We start from the raw sequence: 6,440 nt of genomic DNA on the forward strand, positions 1-6,440 counted from the left end.
TTCTATTGCTGATCTGGTCCCTAAAAGAGTGAAAGTAATTTGTATATCTGAACACTGGCTATCACGTTAAACAGCCCACATACAGATCGTATAAACCCGACAGGTCTAACTAACTATAAAGAAAGGGTTAACTGAGTTAACTAATAAAATTTTACGGCGACTGATAAAAAAGCGCTGAATATCGCCAGTGAGGCTACTTAGCTATTGAGCTAACAGGCTAGTTAGCATCAGCCCATCTAAAACAATGCACTGGCGCTTCAGAACCCGCTAGCATAAATGCTAACACCTCGATATATAAAAAACTGGAAAACGGCCACCAACTAACCAAAACTACAAATAAAACGCTAATTTATGTTATTTTATGCCAAGAAAACTCCTGAAACACCACACTTACGCTATAAAAACTTAAATAACTTACATTTGAAAATGACTTCGCCGCAGGCCGATCCACTTCCGTCCGCCATTATGGAAGAAGTTGAGCTACGCGGTGCTGCCCCGCGCTGCATCATGGGATTGCCTTACCGGCTGAGGAAGGGTCTAATGCTCTCTTATTACAGGGTCAGAATAAGGTATCTTAGTAGACAGCATTTTAAGGTATCTAAGAATTGGGACAGCCTACTTCTCGGGAACGCGCATCCAATGACGTAAGATGCTGTCTATGTAGAGAGCTCCCTAGGTTTTGGGACAGACCCATAGTTTCATTTGTATGTATACATGTCTTTTAAAAAAAATGGCTAAAGATTATTTAGAGTTCAGTGAAGTAAATTATGGTCCTAAGGTCAGTTCCGATCACTGTTTCAGATTGGTGTGACATTTGCTATTGTGTTTGGGGTCATCCTGTACCGAATCTCTACTAAAGCAGCACTGCACATGAGCTCCAACCCCACCACCCGCTCCAACGTGCGGCTCACTGTCAAAACTACTGCCGCCATCATCAACCTGGTGGTTATCCTAATCCTAGACGAAGTGTATGGCACAGTGGCCCGCTGGCTCACTGTTCTGGGTGAGTTATTTTTATTCTTTTTTTTTTTTTACTTATAGGTTATTTATAGATTAATTTTGAAGCAGGAGGAAAGATTACTTTCTAATGAAGAGGTCTATAGTGGGGTGGTTTATAGTGAGCTGGGTGTGTTACAGCAGAAAACACTAAAACAAGTAGCACAGTGTAACTCCAGAACAAGGCTTTAAATGCTGGAACACGATTTGCCATTGTATATGGGACGAGTGCTGTTAGCATGCTCCAGAACCAGGATTGAGAACCACTGAGGAGCTAATGCTCACTTCTCTTCTATCTGTCTTATCTGTCACACAATCTCATAATTCGGAGCATACGGTGTTGTTAAGGTGAAAAATGTAATTAAACATACAGGCTTCTGAACATATGTATTTACCACAGCATGTGAGAGAGGCAGGTTTTTGAAAATCCTATTCTGGGCCATATAATAATTCAGCTTAGACACAGAATCACAAAAAGGGATTCAAGGATTCCAGGAGATTTTATTGTCATTCGTATCACATGTGGTACATGAGGTGGAATGAAATTGTGATCTCACGATCCAGTTCACACCCAAAAGCAATTGTTAAAACAGATAAATATAGATAAAAAAATAATATAAGAACACAATAAAATAGAATAGAACAAATAAGACATCAAGATAAATACAGAAAAATAGGGAGAGTAGGCAGGTGGCCAAGTCCAGAGAGCAAGTTTGCTAGCAGCATGAATTAGGAGCATGAAGTGTCTCAGTGCGGTTTAAAGTGACCTTGTAAAGTGTCGGTGCAGTGTGTTTTTTAGAAATATGGCCATAAACAACATGGGGTCAACTACAAAATGATGACATGGCTTCGGTGGTCTGTTGATTTTTCTTGTTCTGCTGAAAGTACCTTTAATAGGTAAGATTACTTATTTTACCCTTTCTTAATAAGATTAAATGAAAGGGCATAACTAAAACATATGAGCATTGTGCTTTTTCTGATTCTTTCAGCAGAAGTCCCTCATGGGACACAAACATGGAAATTATTGGAGCCATCACCTTGGCGCATGATTTTTAATAGGATTTTCTTAGGTCTTGTTTATACTTTTACTTTTACTTAGGCATCATAAGTAGTTACAAATGATGCCTAATTTCCCCAAAACTGAATTTCTTCAGGCAGTCCGAACAAATTAAAAATGTCACTTGCAAAACTAAAATTGAATGAATGAGCTCAAGAATAACACAAAACTGATTTAGGATGAACAAAAAGCACACCACAAATATATGTAAAAACACAAGATCACAACAACAAATTTAAAAATGTTATGAAATCAGATGATTTTGCAGATAAAAAAGCTATATAGATAAATGTTAGGCAATCAGTGTAGGCAATCAAAGCCATAACAAAAGACAAAAAAAACATTTTTAGCTACCTGCTGCTGCAAAAAACTAATTTTATATTTCTCCCTAAAGCAGGGCTGGACTGGTAATCGGGCATACCGGGCATTTTTCCGGTGGGCCGTCAGTCCTCAGGGGCCGATGCTGTTTCTTCCCTTTTTTTCCTAAGAGACTGGCCCACAATATAGAGGGGCGATGCCCATTGGCCCATTTTCAATATAGACAGTGGACTGAACCAATCAGGATATAGGACGAAAGCGGCCCCACCCTCTCTCTGCGTGGTCCACTGAACTCCCACTATAAGTTCAGTGTTGAGCGCGCATATTAAAGAAGAGGCAGCGCGGAGAAACAGACGCCGCAGAAAGTAAGTGCGGAGAAGTTACGCGCAAAGAAACTGAAATTTCTCACTGTAGATGAAACAAAAATTGTAAAAATCACAGACATATCCGCTGCTGTAGCCTCCGCGTCCTCTGTGAAGACAGGAGCAGCAGACAGACAGGGAGAGCAGCAGCCAGCGATGCAGGCTTGTGACAGAAAAAAGAGTGACCGACAGAGCGGGAAAGTGTAGTACGTAAGCAGGTAACACTGGGACTTTGAGGTGATGGGGTAACGATAATAATGGCCATTGATTAGTATAAATATTAATTGGTATTTACATACCATTACATAGCAAGGCTGAGAAGTGCTGGATTAGCAGCAAGTGTCTATGTTAGGCTGCATCATAGCATTTTAGATATTTAGGTTAAAGGAATGTTGAAAGGCTGCAGTTTGAATTCGTAGCCTCTATGCTGTGGTTCAACATGTTTTAAAAAGCACTCAGACAAGTGAAATAACATATTTTAAAACTGATAAATGTAAAAGCTTTGCAATTTAAGCATGACTAAAGTAAGTGTAAAATATACATATATAAGTAATCTTAGCAAAAGGTATGCCCACAGTAAATAAGAGAAAAACAGTGTCAAATGCTTTTAAAGCAGCCCTGTTTGTAGCCTGATACAAATGCATGTTGTAGCTGTTTAAAGGAGGAAGCACCTTTAACCTGAAGAATTAGAATTGAGCTGTTATATCAGAGAAATAAAAAAAATGCATATTAGAGATGATTTTAATAAAAAGGATAAACAAATCAATTGAACTACAGAGCAGACAAAAATGGTGGAGTTAACAATAAACACTAAAATTCTTATATTTGGTAGGTTGATGATACATTATGCTTCTCTGTACTTAAATTACAAGTCAGTTGTGCCCCGCTAATTATGAGGGGCCGGTCAAAACCAAAAATGCCAGGGCCGATTTTTTTGTCCCAGTCCAGCCCTGTTAAAGCACTTAGTCTTTCATTTTAACTCATCAGGAGAAAAGGAAGCAAAACTAACTGCCACTCACTCCCTACTTTCCCCCAAAGATATTAGAAAACTGCAACAAAATTAAAAAGCAAACAAAGTGTGCAATGGTTGGTTTTCCTGGTCATCAAGGGGAGGACACAGCTGCATGAGACAAACAAAGAAATATTACAGGTTCATAACAGGACACTTCACCCAGGGGTAATACAGCAGACTGGGATTGTTATGCTGTTACATCATTGGACGTATCAGGAACCGCCAGAGGTGGAAAGTAACGAATTACACTTACCCACGTTACTGTAATTAAGTAGATTTTATGAGTAATTTGTCATTTTTTAACTAGTTTTTAAAATAGGTAATTTTACTTTTACTCAAGTACATTTTGACACAAGTTATTTACTTCTCTACATTGGAAAACTCTCCGTTACTGAGTAAAAAAAAATGTTGGGAAAAAAACTGTCTTAACTTAAACAAATTGGCATAAAAAAATGATTAAATAAAATTTAAATAGCCTCGTTACTCATATTTCATTCCGGCAACATAAAAACAAACAAACAGATAAATCACGCCATCCGGAAAGCTTGTGGTTGGATAACAAGTATAAACATATACCATTCAGACCCTCTATTGGTTTGTATTTGATGCGTGACCTGCACATCACGTCAAACTCCAGAAGTGCGCCAGTGAGAAAGTTGGTAAGAAGACCCCAGTTTCAGTCATATGAAATAGTTTGGGCACCCCTATTAATTATTTTTAGTTCTAAATATTTGGGTGTTTGCAACAGCCATTTCAGTTTGATATATCTAATAACTGATGGACACAGTAATATTTCAGGATTGAAATGATGTTGCACAGAAAATGTGCAATATGCATTAAACCAAAATTTGACCGGTGCAAAAGTATGGGCACCTTTATAATTGTATTGATTGGAATACTCCTAACTACTTTTTACTGACTTACTGAGGCACAAAATTGGTTTGGTAACCTCATTGAGCTTTGAACTTCATAGCCAGGTGTATCCAATCATGAGAAAAGGTATTTAAGGTGGCCAATTGGAAGTTGTTCTCCTATTTGAAACTCCTCTGAAGAGTGGCATCATGGGCTCATCAAAACAACTCTCAAATGATCTAAAAACAAAGATTGTTCAACATAGTTGTTCAGGGGAAGGATACAAAAAGTTTAACCTGTCAGTTTCCACTGTGAGGAACATAGTAAGGAAATGGAAGGCCACAGGGACAGTTCTTGTTAAGCCCAGAAGTGGCAGAAAAATATCAGAAAGGCAGAGAAGAAGAATGGTGAGAACAGTCAAGGACAATCCACAGACCACCTCCAAAGAGCTGCAGCATCATCTTGCTGCAGATGGTGTCACTGTGCATCGGTCAACAATACAGCGCACTTTGCACAAGGAGAAGCTGTATGGGAAAGTGATGCGAAAGAAGCCATTTCTGCAAGCACACCACAAACACCTGAGGTGTGCTTTTGCTTTTGCATACCTCAGGCGACTCTGTTTGTGGCGTGCTTGCAGAAATGGCAGAAAAAGGAGTGCCCAAACTTTTTCATATGACTGTATGCCTCCTCAGCTGCAGCAAGGGACTTTCGGAATATTGGATGCAAAAACTATTTTTTTCGGATGCGATGCAGCTCAGCATCTAATTTGAAAAAGCATATTAAGGTAAACTAACAGAGTAAGCTCTTCCTGTCGGCAGCACGAGCAGTCGCAGCGGCTACTCCGGAAGCAAAACACGGTGCTTTTGTTTGTTTTTTTGTGTCAATAATCCGATCTGAACTTGCAATCATGCAAAAGTTTGCTATGGGAACAACTTACGACCGACAGACCCTGGTAGACCTGCAAAATCAACAAAAAACTGAACGCGCGCTAGGCCTGCTAAGATCCGCGGCGTTTCCTGAGCCTGCTAGCCGGAAGAGGGCTCCCCGCAAGCGGTGCGCGAGGAGCCGGAAGCGGGGTAAGAGAGCCGGAGTCCGCGTTAAGCTAATGGCTAACTCCAGCCGGCCAGCGGTTCCATCGCTCCTCCTTTCCAACGTTTGCTCCCTGCCGAACAAGATCGACTATCTCCGGCTCCAGTGGACAACCCAGCACGAGTTGCTGTAGTCAGAGCCAGGCCATTCTACCTGCCCAGAGAGCTTAGCAGCGTGTACATAATAGCTGTGTATGTAGCACCCAGTGCTAATGCTAATGCTCTGCAAGAACTGTACACAGCTATCTCCAAACTCCAGAACTCACACCCCGACGGACTGCTGGTGATTTCAATCACAGTAACTTGAAGGCTCTGCTGCCCAGCTTTCACCAGCATGTGGATTTTCCTATGCGTGGAGCTAACCTGCTCGATTGTGTGTACACTAACATTCCCGGTGCGTACAGAGCAGAGCCCTGCCCCCACTACGGCTACTCTGATCATATCTCTGTCATGCTCATCCCAGCATACAGACAGCTCATCAGACGTGCCAAATCAGAGAAGAAGCAAGTGACAACCTGGCCTCCAGGAGCCATCTCTGCTCTTCAGGACTGTTTTGAGCACACTGACTGGGACATGTTCAGAGAAGCATGGAGGAGTACACATCAACCTGGAGGAGTACACAGACTCAGTGACTGGCTACATCAGCAAGTGCATTGAGGATGTTACTGTCTCCAAAACCATCACATCCCGCCCCAACCAGAAGCCGTGGATGACTGCAGAGGTGCGTGTGCTGCCAAGAACCCGAGACAAGGCCT

This window comes from Astyanax mexicanus, chromosome 10, assembly GCF_023375975.1.
Source record: "Astyanax mexicanus isolate ESR-SI-001 chromosome 10, AstMex3_surface, whole genome shotgun sequence".
Taxonomy (NCBI): Eukaryota; Metazoa; Chordata; class Actinopteri; order Characiformes; family Acestrorhamphidae; genus Astyanax; species Astyanax mexicanus.